Source organism: Scyliorhinus torazame, chromosome 11 (assembly GCF_047496885.1).
Source record: "Scyliorhinus torazame isolate Kashiwa2021f chromosome 11, sScyTor2.1, whole genome shotgun sequence".
Classification (NCBI taxonomy): domain Eukaryota; kingdom Metazoa; phylum Chordata; class Chondrichthyes; order Carcharhiniformes; family Scyliorhinidae; genus Scyliorhinus; species Scyliorhinus torazame.
Genome location: NC_092717.1, coordinates 243316401 through 243333454, shown reverse-complemented (window position 1 = coordinate 243333454; position 17054 = coordinate 243316401). Strand labels below are relative to the sequence as shown.

The 17054-nt window shown below is 45.9% G+C and overlaps 1 protein-coding gene across 3 annotated transcripts in view; it reads left to right on the top strand.

The window, feature by feature from the left end:
- Nucleotides 1-17054, top strand: part of LOC140385885 (transcription initiation factor TFIID subunit 4-like) — a 315117-nt gene that overhangs the window by 128894 nt on the left and 169169 nt on the right. The window contains exon 15 of one of the 3 annotated variants that reach the window (XR_011933491.1): nt 16231-16329. The exons of the other annotated variants lie outside the window; for them this stretch is intronic. The gene's annotated coding sequence lies outside the window, so the exon portion shown is untranslated. The remainder of the gene's footprint in view (nt 1-16230; nt 16330-17054) is intronic. 3 annotated transcript variants of the gene reach the window in all.

Genomic DNA, 17054 nt, shown 5'->3' with positions numbered 1-17054 from the left:
GTGCAGCGAAGGTTTACCAGACTGATTCCTGGGGTGGCAGGAGTGACGTAGGAGGCGAGATTGAGTCGGTTAGGATTGTATTCGCTGCAATTCAGAAGAATACATAGAAAATAGAAGCAGGAGGAGGCCATTCGGCCCTTCGGCCCTGCTCCGCCATTCATTATGATCATGGCTGGTCATCAAATTCAATACCCTGATCCCGCCTTCCCTCCCAGATTGCTTGATCCCTTTAGCCCCAAGAGGCTACATCGAAGTCCTTCTTGAAATCACACATTTTAGCCTCAACGATTGAATCGGTTAGGATTGTATTTGCTGGAGTTAAGAAGAATGAGGGGGGATTTCATAGCCTACAAAATTCTAACAGGACTGGACAGGGTCGATGCAGGAAGGATGTTCCCGATGGTGGGTGTGTTCAGAACCAGGGGTCACAGTCTGAGGATACGGGGTAGACCATTTAGGACAGAGAGGAGGAGACATTTCTTCACCCAGAGAGTGGTCGGCCTGTGGAATTTAGCACCACAGAAGAGGGCAAAACACTATTTTTAAGAAGCAGTTTGATATCATACTTGGGGCGAAGGGGATCTAATGAAATGGGGGTGTACGGTGGGATAAAGCCATGATAATGAATGGCTGAGCAAACCCAAAGGTCTATTTTCTATGTAATAGTTGGGTGTCGTCTGTGTACATGGGAAAAGTACTTTCAGAGGGTGCTGCCATTGGGCAGCATGCAGATGAGAAATAGGAGGGGGTGGGGGCAAGGATAGATCCTTAACACATCAGAGGTAATGGTGTGGAGCAGGAAGAGAAGCCACTGCAAGTCATATTCTGGCTATGATTAGATAAATAGAATGCAATCTCGGTGAGAGAGGTCCCACCCAGCTGGATGAGTAGGCTGATAACCAACCATGTAATGAAGTGCTTCGAGAGGTTGATCACGAAGCGCATCACCTCCATACTCCCAGAACGCCTTGATCCACTGCAATTCGCATACCGCTGCAACCGGTCCACATCAGACGCCATTTCCCTGGCCCTACGCTCATCCCTAGAGCATCTCGAAAACAAGGACTCCTACATCAGACTCCTATTTATTGACTACAGCTCCGCCTTCAACACCATAATCCCAGCCAAGCTCATATCAAAGCTCCAAAACCTAGGACTTGGCTCCCCACTCTGCAACTGGATCCTCGATTTTGTGACCAACAGACCACAATCTGTAAGAATGAACAACAACACCTCCTCCACAATAGTCCTCAACACCAGGGCCCCGCAAGGCTGCGTACTTAGCCCCCTACTCTACTCCCTGTACACATACGACTGCGTGGCAAAACTTGGTTCCAACTCCATCTACAAGTTTGCTGACGATACGACCATAGTGGGCCGGATCTCAAATAACGACGAGTCCGAATACAGGTGGGAGATAGAGAACCTAGTGGAGTGGTGTAGCGATAACAATCTCCCTCAATGCCAGCAAAACTAAAGAGCTGGTCATTGACTTCAGGAAGCAAAGTACACACTCGGGGCCGAGGTGGAGATGGTTAGCAGTTTCAAATTCCTCGGGGTGCACATCTCCAAAAATCTGTCCTGGTCCACCCACGTCGACGCTACCACCAAGAAAGCACAACAGCGCCTATACTTCCTCAGGAAACTAAGGAAATTCGGCATGTCCACATTAACCCTTACCAACTTTTACAGATGCACCACAGAAAGCATCCTATCTGGCTGCATCACAGCCTGGTACGGCAACTGCTCGGCCAAGGACCGCAAGAAACTTCAGAGAGCCGTGAACACCACCCAGTCCATCACACAAACCTGCCTCCCATCCATTGACTCCATCTACACCTCCCGCTGCCTGGGGAAAGCGGGCAGCATAATCAAAGATCCCTCCCACCCGGTTAACTCACTCTTCCAACTTCTTCCATTGGGCAGGAGATACAGAAGTCTAAGAACACGCACGAACAGACTCAAAAACAACTTCTTCCCCACTATCACCAGACTCCTAAATGACCCTCTTATGGACTGACCTCATTAACACTACACCCTGTATGCTTCATCCGATGCCGGTGCTTATGTAGTTACATTGTATATGTTGTGTTGCTCTATTATGTATTTTCTTTTATTCCCTTTTCTTCCCATGTACTTAATGATCTGTTGAGCTGCTCGCAGAAAAATACTTTTCACTGTACCTCGGTACACGTGACAATAAACAAATCCAATCCAATGTCAAAAGCACAGAGTGAGAAAATAGGGGAGGGAATAGGTTTAAAGACCGAGATGAGGAGAAATTTCTTCTCGAAGGGTAGTGAATCTGTGGAATTCTTTACCGCAGAGAGCTGTAGAAGCTGGGGCGTTAATTGTGTTCAGGGCTGAGAGAGACCGATTGTTAAATCAGTGATGGAATCCAAGGTTATGGAGATAGGGCGGAAAAGTGGAGTTCAGGATTTTCAGATCAGTCATGATCTCGTTAAACGACTGCAGGTTCGATGGGCCAATTGGCCGACTTCCGCACCTATGCCTTTTGGTCTTACGGTCTCGTCCCTACATGAGTCGGTCGTTTATGAAAATGTAAACATGTAATGTCCCCAAATTCCATCCTTGCAAACTGCCTCCAGGTGTGAAAAACATCCCTGTAACCCCTCCCCGTTTCATCTTGCCACTAGTATTCCTGGAGGTTTTGTTGCATGACTCTTCAGCTGCCTGACCAAGTCAAACTACATCCCCCCCACCCCCCTCTCTCTCTCACCCACCCCACCAATATCCTGATCCAATATTTTTCTGGCGAACAAAAATTTTCAGAAGAAAATGAAAAATACTTGTTGACACCCAATTATTTTCTTTGCTGCTTGCAGCATTGTACGGAAGATTAATATTTAATTCCTGAACTCTCCAGGGCAGTTCTGTCCCATCGTGTTGACCATCACCCCCCAACAAGGCCTGGATATTTCAAATACTCATCGTTCCAGATCCCTGGAGGTGATATTCTGGCATGTCTCTGATTTGTGTCGCTCCGCCATCGGCTCCCTCGCTGCCCCTCAATCTCCCTTTCCTTCGAGGCACATCTCACAACTCACCTCCATGACTTCGCTAATATCTCCTTGTATGGCTAGCTGTCAACTTCAGTTTGCTGCTGTGAAGGGGCGTGTTATCTGAGTCGAGTGCTCGCCAAATACTAATTATTGGTGGCAACACGTCGCATTCAGTGTCTTTAGCATGATATTTTGGCATTCATCAATTTGGGAGCTGTTCTATTCCATGGGTTAGGTCGTCAACTCTCTTGTGCATCTTTCAGTCCTATTACTGACCGGATATTTGTCCAATTCTCTCTTTCTTTTATTATGAAGGAGTTAATCGCAAAAGCACTAACTGCTTTTTGCTGGGAGTCTGTTCCACATATCTACTGCTCTGTGGGAAAAATATTTTTTCTAATCTGCAGTCTTGCCTGAGGCTGACTAATTTTATATTCGTCCTCTAGTTCTGCGCTCACAGTCCAAATTAAATAACCTGCTTACATCTACATTATCTGTGCCTCTCGGCATTCAAAAGACCTAGATCAACTCGCAGCCCCCCACCGCCCTCCCCTCCCCCAATCACCACCACTGCCCCCAGCCACCTCTTCTCTGATGGGAAGAAAAAGTTTACTTCTGAGTCAAATCTTTATAAAGTGGAACCTCCATCTTAGAATGATTTTTATGCTTCTCCAATTGGAAGGCTGAGCGATTAATGTGCAATTATAGCCCGTGGCATAGATGCTTTGAAACAAATAACCAGAATCTAGTCTTCACTCAGGAGACATTGCGTAAGGGGGAAGCCAGAGGAAGAAAGTAGTTTTGAAATTGCATTCGCCTGGAATTGGACAATATTCTCATTAACTTCTCAGCAGTGGGTGTTAGAATTCTCATCTTTGTTTTCAGATCCCTCCGTGGTCTTGCCTCCTCCCTGTCACCGTAATCTCCTCCAGCCCCACGACCCTCTGAGATCGCTTCACTCATCTCATTTTGGCCTCGGGCATCTGATTTTCATCACTCCGCTATTGGTAACTGCGTCTTCAGCTGCCTGGGCCGTAAACTCTGCAATTCCCTCCCTCTACCTCTCTGAAAACTACCAAGCTTTTGCTCTAATATCACACAATCTGGCTCACTGTCTAATTTTGCTCTTTAACATTCCTGCCCTGGAAGGCTATATAGGTATAAGTTGTTGTAATCTATTCAAAGTTAGAATAACTATTTTGAGATGTCTGAAATGAGTTCTATGAACCATTAACCTTGACAGTTTTGTATTGAACTGAATGCTCTTAGGGATCAATAATTCAATCCAAATGCTATACTTTTGGGGATTTATAAAAAATTTATCATAACTAGAATTTAAAATCGGATCCTTTCATTTTGCGTACACACGGTCTCTTGTGCTACATTGTGTGTTGCACCCGTAGGTTTGCATTTTATAAAAGGAAGCTGCATTAAGTGCTACACAGCCATTGAGGCACATTTATGCATGTAGCCACCTTTGCAATGTGGAATCAATTAACATCTGTCACTCCTTTTGGCTTCTTTAAGACCGCTGTTTTATTGAGGAAGTAAATCTTGTCACCAAGACTGGGGTCGCAGAGAGCACTGACTTCGTATCTTTATTAAATTTAACGTTCATTACGAAGCCATGAACTACGGGAATTTGCTGCCAGGCCGGTGTTCATGAGCTCTTGTTTCTGTCACAGTGAGTGGCTGTTTAATCAGTAATGGAAACTGGCAACATTAATAGACCAAACAGCCGTCCACACGACGCGAGGAACAAACATCCTGGTCTAGCTTGTTATTTTTCAAGAAGTTCCACCGTACTATTGCAAATCAGCACAGAAATACGCCATTTGACCGAAAAGGCCTTGGCCAGTGTTCATGCTCCACAAGCCTCCCTTCACCCTCTCTTATTTAGCACCATTGACATTTCCTTCTAGCCTGCTCTCCCTTATTTGCTTTTCACGTTTCCCCTTTAGTACATCTACACCGTTTGCCTCAACTAATCCATGTGGTAACAAGTTCCACCATCTCGCCACTCTCTGGATAAAGAAACTTCTCATGAATTCCAATTGGATTTGTTAATGCGTATCTTGTATTTGTGACCCCTAGTTTTAGAGCCCCCCTGCCGAATGGAAACATCTTTTCTGATCCTAATCCTGAAGACGTCTCAGCTTTTTCTGATCGCTTGGGATATTTTCCAAAGAAAAGAACCCCCAACCTATTCATGCTTTCCTGTTGGTATAATCTCTCAGCTCTTTGTCATTCTAGCAAATCATTATTGTGCCTTCTCCACTATTAGTATGTGCTTTTTGTGAGATGGAGTCCAGAACTGTTCACACTTCCAAATGATCTAACCATGGTTCCTTGAAAGTTTAATGCCTCTATTTAATTCTATCCCCTCCCCTCGGGAGGAATGAACCCCGGTCAGTTATGATATTTCAAAATTCTCTGGATTCTGGAAAGGTCCCGGAGGATTGGATTCACGCTAATGTGATGCCCCTGTTCAAAAAGGTTGAGCAAAAAGTAGGAAACTATAGACCGGTTAGTTTGACCTCTGTGGTGGAGATGTTGCTGGAATCACTCATTAAGGAGATGACTGAGCATTTGGAAAGACCAGGCTCAATCCACCATTGTCAGCATGGTTTTATGAAGGGAAAATCATGCTTGACAGACTTGCTTGAGTTCTTTGAGGATGTAACCAGCAAGGTGGATAATGGGGAACCTGTGGATGTGGTATATCTAGACCAGTCATTTTCAAACCAAGTGTTGCGATCCGTGGGACGGGGGCCATGCCCTCAACAGTGCGCAGGCCCGGAGCCCAGAGGGCAGAATGCAGCCTCCTGCCGTCAGCGCAGAGCAGATTTTATTTTATTTTTTTAAATCGCTGGAGCGTCCTGCCTGGAGCGGTGGGAGAGAACAACTCGCCCGCCCCGTACACTGAAGCCACGTGTTCTGGGCACAAGAGAGAGATTCCTCCATTTTGCAGCTGCCAGCAGTGCTGATGTGAACTCCAGGATCTCTGGCGAACAACCCAGGAAGAAGAAGCTGAAAACAGGCACAAGGCAGCATAAAGATGATCTAGGCTTCCAGAAGACATTTGATAAGGTTCTGCATAAAAGGCTGATCCAGAAGGTGAGATCGCAGGGGATTGGGGGTAGAGTACTAGATTGGATTGAGGATTGGCTGACTGACAGAAAGTAGAGGGTCGGGATAAATGGGTCCTCTGGCTGGCAAACCGTAACTGGCAGGGTGCCGCAGGGTTCAGTCCTCAGACCTCAACTGTTTACAATTTATACATAGATACATAGAAGATAGGAGCAGGAGGAGGCCCTTCGAGCCTGCTCCGCCATTCATCTCGATCATGGCTGATCATCCAACTCAACAGCCTAATCCTGCTTTCTCCCCATTGCCTTTGATCCCATTCTTCCCAAGTGCTATATCCAGCCGCCTCTTGAATATGTTCAAAGTTTTAGCATCAACTACTTCCTGTGGTAATGAATTCCACAGGCTCACTACTCTTTGTGAAGAAATGTCTCCTTATCTCTGTCCGAAATGGTTTACCCTGAATCCTCAGGCTGTGACCCCTGGTTCTGGACACACCCACTATTGGGAACATCCTCCCTGCATCTACATATAAATGATCTGCAAGCAGGGACAGAGTGTAATATAACAAATTTGCGGATGATACTAAAAGAAGGTGGGAAAGCTGGCAGTGACGAGATAAAGAATTTACAGACGGATATAGATAGGCTAGGAAATTGGGTCAAAATTTGACAGATGGAGTTTAGTGTGGATTTGGCCGAAAAAATAGAAAGGCAAATTATCTAAATGGAAAGCCGATTCAAAATGCTTCTGGGCAGAGGGATCGGGGTGTCTTTGTTCATGAATCACAGATAGTTTGATGCAGGTACAGCATGTAACAAAGGCAAATAGGGTTTTAGCATTTATTGCACCTGGAGTATTGTGACCGGCTTTCAGGAAGGATGTGGTGACCTTGGCAGCAGTTCTGAGGAGCTTCACCAGATTGATTTTTGGGATGAAAGGGTTGGCTATGAGGAGAAATTGAACAGTTTTCTTGCTGGAGTTTAGAAGAATGAGAGGCGATCTGATCGAGGTGTATAAAATACTAAAATGGATTGATGAAGTAAACGTAGACCAAATGTTCCCCCTTGTGGGACAATCTAGAACGAGAGGTCACAGATAAACGTTCACAGGGGGCAAACTGAAATGAGGAGGAACTACTCGCAGAGGGTGGTGAATTTGTGGAACTCGCCGCCCCGTAGTGCGGTGGAGTCTGAATCACTAAATGGTTTCAAGAAGGAGATAGATATGAAATGAAATCGCTTATTGTCACAAGTAGGCTTCAATGAAGTTACTGTGAAAAGCCCCTAGTCGCCACATTCCGGCGCCTGTTCGGGGAGGCTGGTACGGGAATTGAACCGTGCTGCTGGCCTGCCTTGGTCTGCTTTCAAAGCCAGCTCTTTAACCCTGTGCTAAACCAGCCCCTCAGATATATCAGATATATTTCTGATTTTTTTTAAAAGTCGTGTTAAAGGGATATGGGGAACAGGAAGGGATCAGCCATGATCTGAATGAATGGCTGAACATAAGAACTAGGTGCAGGAGTAGGCCATCTGGCCCTTCGAGCCTGCTCCGCCATTCAATGAGATCATGGCTGATCTTCCGTGGACTCAGCTCCACTTTCCGGCCCGAACACCATAACCCTTAATCCTTTTATTCTTCAAAAAACTATCTATAAGAAGGGTTGAATTGCCTCCTCCTAACTCCTGTGTTTATTTTATCGCCATATTAACCCTGCTTCACCATTTTTAGTGATTATGTCTGTGAGCTGTGCAGTCCTCTCCCGGTCTGGTCCCTCTGCGCTATTTTGTACCATTCCAATTCCCCTCCTGCATCTCGTGGTGCACTTAAGCGGACTTTCATCTGATTCCATGGCTGTTTTTTTCTGGAACTGTCGCCAAGAGCTTATAGCTTGAGAAGCGCCGCTCCACATCAAGCATGGCTGACCAGGAGTGTCTCCCCCTCTTACCGCCAACCATTGGCTGTGTTGGAAGGATTTTGCAGGTTAACCCTCCACCTTGTTCGGCTGGGTTATGAACGCATCTTCCTTGGCCATCAAGTGCTGGGGTGGGATTTGAAGCTGGAGCTTTTGGCTCTGAGACAGGGACTCTTCCCAGTGTGCCGCAAGACCTCCCTCTGTGCTATTCAAACACTTATTTTCCAAGGTGTATGTGGCTTCTTTATTCTGCCTGCCAAAAGACAGCTCACACTTCTCTACATTCATGTCCTTTTGCCAATTATTGTGGAAAATTGTCCAGGCTCCCTGTGTTTTCTTTTTCATCTTCTGCATTAACTGCACCTTGCGAGTTTGGTGTTCACTGCATATTTTCAAACTGTGCTCCTGGTTCCCATGTCCAGCTCATTATGAACAAAGGCTGGGACATGAATATTCAGAGGTGCCTGACATTTCAGAAGGACAAAGCTAGGAAAAGGTGGTTGGGTACAGCTCCGTTAATTAAGGATGGCAGTACAATAGTGATGGACGACCTTCGTTCTAAACAGCAAGTTTCGATAGAAGTCACCTGTGGGAGTAGTTTATAAGTCAATCGCACTATAGGATGGGGTATGCAGGAAGAAATTGTGGTGACTTGTAAATTAGGTACTGGAGTAACCATGAAGTATTTTAATCTATATGTAGATTGGATAAATCAGATTAGCAAAGATAGCTTGGAAAGATGAGTTTGTGTCTTGGGGACGGTTTCTTAGTGTAGCACATTCCAGAGCCAACCAGGCATCAGGTGAGTCAGACCAGGTGATGTGCTATGAATCTGGATTAATGAATGACCCCATTGTACAGGTTGCAGTGCTTGTAACATGATTGAATTTTGCATCCAGTTTGAGGGAGAGGAGATTGGATTTAAGACTAGCAATTTAAAGGCAATTATGAGGGCATGCAGACAACTGGCTAAAGTGAACTGGGAAATGAGGTTAATCATAGAATTTCATAGAATTTACAGTGCAGAAGGAGGCCATTTGGCCCATCGAGTCTGCACCGGCCCTTGGAAAGAGCACCCTACCCAAGTCCACACCTCCACCCTATCCCCGTAACCCTACCCAACCTTTTTGGACACTTAAGGGCAATTTATCATGGCCAATCCACCTAACCTGCACGTCTTTGGACCGTGGGAAGAAACCGGAGCACCCGGAGGAATCCCACGCAGACACGGGGAGCACATGCAGACTCTGCACAGTCAGAGACCCAAGCCGGGAATTGAACCTGGGACCCTGGAGCTGTGAAGCAACTGTGCTAACCACTGTGCTGCCCCATCCCAGATGAACATCCCAGAATCCATTTTAAATCCAGATGTTAAAGGGAGAGAGGACATTAAAACAATCGCCAGGTAAAGAGCACTGAGAAGGCTCAAAGGGTCCAGTGGCCTACTCCTATTTTGTCTCTTTTCTTTGTCTCTAATGGAACTGATGGTTGACAAGCCCCCAGTTACTGATAGACTTCTCGTCAGGCCTTCAAAGAAGTTGCTGTTGGGATAGTAGAAGCATTGGTTTCCAAAATTCTCTCTATTCTGGAAATATCCCTCCGTATTGTAAAAATGAGAATGCAACTCTCCTGGTCAAGGAAGGAGGGAAACAAAAAGCAGGAAACCACAGGTCATTTAGCCTAACATCTGTCGCAGGGAAAATGCTAGCATCTATTATTAAGGAGGTTGTAGCAGGGTGCTCAGAAAATCTTTCAGGCAAAGTCAACATGGTTCTGTGAAGGAGAAATCTATGCTTGATTAATTTTGCTAAATTCTTCCGAGTTCTTTGAGGACATAGCAAGCAACATGCATAGAGGGGAACCTGTAGATGTGATGTACATTTGATAAGCTGCCACATTGAATGTTGCACAAAATAAGAGCTCTTGCTGTAGGGGATAACATTCGCATGGATAGAGAATTAATTGGCTAACAGTAGGGATAAATGGGCCACTTTCAGCTTGGCGAGATGTAATGAGTGGAGTGCCGCTAGGATCAGTGCGGAGGCCTCAATGTACAATTCATATCAATGACTTGGAATAAGGGACTTGAATGTGTATGAGTGCTAAATTTGCTGATGACAAAGATTGGTAGGAGAGTAAGTTGCAAAGGGGATCTGAGGGATTTGCTGAGTTTACTACCTCCTCCCCATTTGAAGGCCTTCTGGAAGTACAAATAAATCGAGTGTACTGCATTATTATTTGCCTACACTTTGTTACTGTAAAGAATTCATTACGGTTGATGTATGTATGACCTTCCCTTTTGAAGTGCGTTCTCACGACCCTTTATTATATTTTCAGGTTTTTTTAATTGCATCTTAATGAGTACGGTTTCTAGTAAACATCGGGGAGTACCTTTTGAAAAAGAAGAGTTATTCTCTCTCTCTATTCTGGTTCCCAGGCCACTATTTATCCTTCAAATAGGGCAGCACGGTGGCACAGTGGTTAGCACTGCTGCCTCAGCGCCAAGGACCCGTGTTCAATTCTGGCCTCTGTCTGTGTGGAGTTTGCACGTTCTCCCCGTCTCTGCGTGGTGGGTTTCCTCCGGGTGCTCCGGTTTTCTCGTACAGTCCGAACGTGTGCAGATTAGGTGGATTGGGCATACTAACTTATCCCTGAGTGTCCAACGATGTGTAGGTTAGGTTAAGGGGTTATTGGGATCGAGCGGAAGAGTGGGCTTGGATGCAGACTCGATGGGTTAATGGCCTCCTTCTTCAATGTAGGGACTCTTAATAACATCACTTAATAAAAATAGATTGTGTGGTCATTTATTTAATTGCTGTTTCTGAGAGCTTGCTATGTGTGAATGGGTTACTGCACTTGGAAATATGGCAATGGTGATTACAATTCACTACTACTTAACTGGCTTTGGTGTGCTGCAGTGTCTTACAAGGTGTTGTAGAGGAGAGGTTGTTCTTTCATTCCTGTTCTCCCTCCAACCTATCCGAATGTAACTATTTCCGTCCACCTCCATTGTACACCTCATTTACATAAAATGACTGAATCATTTGTTTTTTCCCACTCCTCCACCATCCCTTGCAATTAAAATGTGTTAATTTCTTTGAGTCCCCCCCATAATTTTCAATCCAAACTCCTGGTACCAGTTGCATTTTTGTAGAATAGTTATTTATGCTGTACCCCGAATAGACAGCTGGTTAAAACCCTCCATTGGATCAATACACTGCCCATGAAACCAGTACTGATTTTATCATGTGTAGGGATTCATTTGGATGCCTGTTGTGTTCACTGTGCCTCAGAAAGGCAGTGTCTAGCTGCAAGGAATTCCCTTCATAAATCCCTCTGTTGCCCTCTCCTCCTTCAAGCCATTTAAAACCTAACCCTCATGGCAAGATTTTGGTTGCTCCGTCCAATGACTTAGGCGCAATCCATTTTTACTTGATCACACTGCAGCTCTATGAAGTACCCTGCGCGTCTACTTTTTTGTAGTTAACACTTAGGTTCACTGGAGTTTATTACAAAGTTCCTATGTAAACATGTCACTGTTATTACGTTGCCGTTGTCACGCATCTCCCAGTTCCTCAGCCTATCTCCTCGTTCTCTCTTTTCTCTCTCCTCCCCGCCTTCGATTATGAGGGGAGGTTGGAAAAGTCAGGGCTGGTCTCTTTGGTAGCTTTCGGAGCACTGCTCCTTCCTCAGGTCGCCTGAAGCAGTGCTCCAAAAGCTAGTGATTTGAAACAAACCTGTTGGACTTTAACCTGGTGTTGTAAGACTTCTTACTGTGCTCACCCCAGTCCAACGCCAGCATCTCTACATCATGGTTTCTTTGGAGCAGAGAAGGCTGGGAGGTGATCTGATAGATTTTCAAGGTGAGCGGTTTAGAGACTGTCACTAAATTGAGTCCCTCTGTTGAGGGGGCAAGAGGGTCAATAACCAGAGGTGAACGCATTTAAACCAGAGCCAAAAGACGGAGAGAGAAGAAGAGGGATTTTTTTCGTTGATCTGTTGGAATCTGGAATGCTTTCTCTGAGAAACTGGTGGGAGCTGATTCTATAAATAACTTTAAAGAGGGAGTTGAGCAGGAAATTTGTGAACTACGCACTTGGAGAGTTACGAACAAGCAGTGGGGATGTGGGATTAAGCGCAACTTCAAGCATCCTTAAAAATTAAGGATTCTGCACATGACTTTTTAAAATAGGGATGGAATTACTTTTGGTTCTGGTCTATTTAGCCAGCTGCCTGGAAATTTGCATCACCTGAATATGGTTTTTGGTCTTGGACTCCCCGTGTACAGTGTCTGGGCAGATTAACTCGTAAGGTATATTTCTTTACTTTCCTACTCGGCAGTGCTGTTTAAAATGGGAAGCGATCATTCAAAAGTGGGATTGGCAAACTTTCTGCCGTCTGTGAAGAGGGTTATTTGTTCTGAGTGTGAGGCCAAGCGAAATGAACACACGAGGACTAAAGGGGCAGAAGGTTATGTGCTGATGGGGCGAGATGAAAGAAATCTGTATGGCACCTTTCACGGCCTCCTGTCCCAAAGTGCTGTACAGCCAATAAAGTGTCGCCAGTTTTCAGGTCGGTTCAAGTGCTGCATTGTCTGAGGTGCCGTCTTTTGCGTGAGACGTTAAACTGAAGCATAAAAGGTGATCCAGAATAACCGACCAGGTTTCTAGGACAGTTCCACCCAACTTCTAGCACTTCAACAGTCTCTTCATAGTTATTGAGTGTTTAGTGGAAATCTTGGGTGGGAATTTTAACTAGTGCAGTTGAGGATTCGTTTTCAAAAACAAAAACATTTTATGAGCTCCTCTTCTGTTCAATGTAAGGTAAAATACAATTGTTAAAGCATTGCACAAACTCCTTTTCTTTCACCTTTCTGGACCATTTAAGATCCAATGACTGCTTCTCCCCCTTGCAATGCAATAACATTTATTTAATAAAATTGCTGGCGATGGGGGCTTGGCTGTAAATCATGCGTTTAATATCTCTAATTGGGGAATATTAGCAAAGCAAATGGGTCTTTTTGCTGGCATTTATTCAGTGGCATCCTGTGTATTTTTCGAAGAGCTTGCTTCCCGATTGGGAAACACACGTTTGTTAAGCTTCCTCTCATCCCCTGTCCTGCTCAATCATTCACTGTCTGCACCTTGTTCTGTAGAATGTACAGCACAGAAGCTGGCCATTTGACCCGACTGCTTATCCATAAGACCATGAGACATAGGAGCGGAAGTAAGGCCATTCGGCCCATCAAGTCCACTCCACCATTCAATCATGGCTGATTTCAACTCCATTTACCCGCTCTCTCTCCAGAGCCCTTAATTCCTCGAGAAATCAAGAATTTATCAACTTCTGTCTAAAAGACACTCAATGTCCCGGCCTCCACCGCCCTCTGTGGCAATGAATTCCACAGACCCACCACTCCTGGCGTTTATGGCCCACACGACTTGTAGACCTCACCCTAACGGCATGTCCTTCTATTCCATTCTCCCACAAGTGTTTATCTGGGCTCCTCATTAAATGCATCTATGCTTCTCACCTTAATTACTCTGGGTAGCGTGAGTTTGATGGATTGCCTATGAGCTACCACGAGCAAGGTTTCCTCCGTGGTAATGCTCCAGTAATTCTCTTGCATCTCATTTACAACAGCGGACAGGAAACCTGTTAACAAAAGAATCTTTAGAAACTTGACACATTGAAGAAGCGGGACAAATTAAATACTTATGGATGCTGGAAGTCTGAAATAAAAAGCCAGCGCTGGAAATACTCAGCAGGCCTGGCAGCATCTGTGGAGACTGCAACAGAGTTGGCGTTTCGAGTCCAACATGACTGTTCAGAGCAGATGTTTCTGATGTTAACTCTGACAGCAGTGCTTGTAGCAGTGCAAAGAGGCACTTCACAGGAGCGTTTTGACATTTTCATTTATTCTTTTATGGGATATTGTCCATTCCAAATTGCCCTTTAACTGCTAGACCAGAAGGCAATTGGAGCCAATCATAGAATTTACAGTGTAGAAAGAGGCCATTCGGCCCATCGAGTCTGCACCGGCTCTTGGCAAGAGCACCCTACCTACACCCACCCCATCCCCATAACCCAGTAACCCCACCCAACACTAAGGGCAATTTTGGACACTAAGGGCAATTTATCATGGCCAATCCACCTAACCTGCACATCTTTGGACTGTGGGAGGAAACCGGAGCACCCGGAGGAAACCCACGCACACACGGGGAGAACGTACAGACTCCGCACAGACAGTGACCCAAGCTGGGAATCGAACCTGGGACCCTGGCGCTGTGAAGCAATCATGCTAACCACTGTGCTACCGTGCTGAACCACGTTGCTGTGGTTCTGGAGTAGGCCAGACCAGTTGAAGATGGCCGATTTCCTTCCCTAAAGGACATGAGTGAACCAGTTGAATTGTTATGACGATTATTTTTTTAAAACTAAATTCTGAGTACCCAATTCATTTTTTCCAATTAAGGGGCAATTCAGCGCGGCCAATCCACCTAGCCTGCACATCTTTGGGTTGTGGGGGTGAAACCCACGCAAACACGGTGAGAATGTGCAAACTCCACACGGACAGTGACCCGGAGCCGGGATCGAATCTGGGACCTTGGCACAGTGAGGCAGCAGTGCTAACCACTGTGCCACCGTGCTGCCCTTATTGTGACGATTATTGATAGTTTCATGGGCACCATTAGATTAAATATTTATACATTGGGAAGACAGAAGCCGTTGTTTGTGGTCACTGGTTCAAACCCCGACTCCATCCTCACTCTGTGGCTACAGTCCTGAGATTAAGCCGCTCTGTTCGTAAAGTTGGTTTCACATTTGACCCCCAAGCTGACTTAGTTTGTACTCCCACTAAAAGCGTCTATTTCCATCTCTAACTTTACCCTGACTCGGCTCCTCTGCTGCTGAAACCTTCACGCTTGCCTGTGTTACTTGAGACTCTATTATTGCAACGCTGGTCTCCTGCATTCCTTTTCTTTTAAATGTATTTTATTACAAACATGGATCAAAACAGGTTATAACACACAAACACCCCGGGAAACATACTTCCCAGCAATCAACTAAACAGTCTGTACACGTTTTCACCCTATTTCACCCCGCGCCAAACAGTTCCTGAAACACGGTCACAAACATCCCCACCTTTTCTCAAACTCCCCTGCTGAGCCCCTTAACTCATATTTTATCTTCTCAAACCGCAGGAAGTCGTACAGGTCACCCAACCAAGCCGCTACCCCCTGGTGGCGATGCCGACCGCCACTCCTAAAATTCGCCGCCGTGCAATCAGAAAGGCGAAGACCACGACATCGGCCTTCCTCCTCTCCATGAGCTCCGGCTTCTCTGAGACCCCAAAGGTTCCGGGTCCTCCACCTCCTCCGCTATCCTGGCTGAGACCACGAACACTCCCGCCCAGAATCTTTCCAATTTTTCGCAACCCCAGCACATGTGCGTGTGGTGCGCTGGCCCCCGCCCACACCTCTCACACTCATCTGCTACCCCCTGAAAGAACCCACTCATTCTCGCCCGAGTCATATGCACCCTGCGCACCACCTTGAACTGTATCAAGCTCAGCCTTGCACAGGCAGAGGTCCCGTTTACCCTACGCAGTGCCTCACTCCATACTCCCCAATTGATTTTCCCCTCCCAACTCTGCTTCCCATTCCTCCTTGATCTTCACCACCCGCTCGCCCAGCGGTCTCCTGCATTCTACCCTCCATGAACCTGTGGTCATCCGAAACTCTGCCCATGTCCCAACTCTCAGCAAGCCCTGTTCCTCTATGCTTACTAACCTACATTGGCTCCCACTCGAGCAACATCTTGATTTTAACATTCTCATCCTGTTTTCAGATCCTTCCATGGCCTCCAGGCCCTGGAATTCCTTCCCTACCTCTCCCCATTTCCCGATCTTGCATTCCTCCTTAAGACACTCCTTAAACCCCACCCTCTGTCTCCTTATGTGCCTTGGTGTCATACCTTTGTTCTGTAATGTCCCAATGTCTTGAGCCCATGATCATCCCACAATAGAAAGATAATCGGGGTGTAAAGGGTTACATTTGCATAGACCTGAGTTCGTAAAATTATTGAATAGTAATACCAACAGCTTGTATTTCTATCGTGCCTTTAATAAAACATGCAAGGTGCTTCACGGTGACATTATAGCACAAATTTTAAACACTGAGCCCTTTTTTTTATTCTTTGCAGGATGTGGGCATCACTGGCTAGGTCAGCTATTATTCCCCATCCCTAATTGCCTTTGAGAAGGTGATATTAGGGCAGATGATCCAAAACTTGATCAAAGAGGTAGGTTTTAAGGAGTTGTCTCAATGGAGGAAAACTAGGTAGAGGGGTAGGGAGGGAATTCCAGACCCTCTGTCTCTGATCCTCAGAGCCCAGCCCAGACAGCTGAAGTCACGGCCACTGATGGTGGCCTGATTGCAATTGGGGATGCCCCAGAGGGCAGAGTTTGGGCACAGACGTTGGGTTGTGGGGCTGGAGGAGATTGCAGAGATGGAGGGGGGGGCAAGGCCATTGGGGGATTTGGGAATAGGGGGAGGGCGCTGTACCAGTGCCCGCTTCTTGTACGAGCTGCTCGGCCCGTCCTCTCCCCCACCCTTGAGCTTAGAAGGTTGAGATTTGATCTCATTATGTTTTAAATGATCAGAGGATTTGGCAGAGTAAATGCAGAGCAACGTTCCTCTGGTAAGCAGTTTTTAACTCAAAGACATAATCTTTAAGTCGGAGCTCAGCAATACGAAGGAACAGAACTCCCTCGCTGCAGCCTTCCAGGGAGGCTGCAAGTGCAGGGATTCAGTTGAAATATTTAAGACCGATATCAGATTTTGTTGAATAAGGTTATCCTGATAGGGGTCAGAGGTCAGTAATGGGGTTGAGGAGCAGATCAACCATCAGGTAACTGAATGGCAGAGCCCTTTGAAGGGCTGAATGGTGGGCGGGCCTCCTGCTCTTGAAGTTCGATTATCCCTCAATGTCCTTTTAAGGAAGCCATTTTTCTTTGTTTTCTGCGT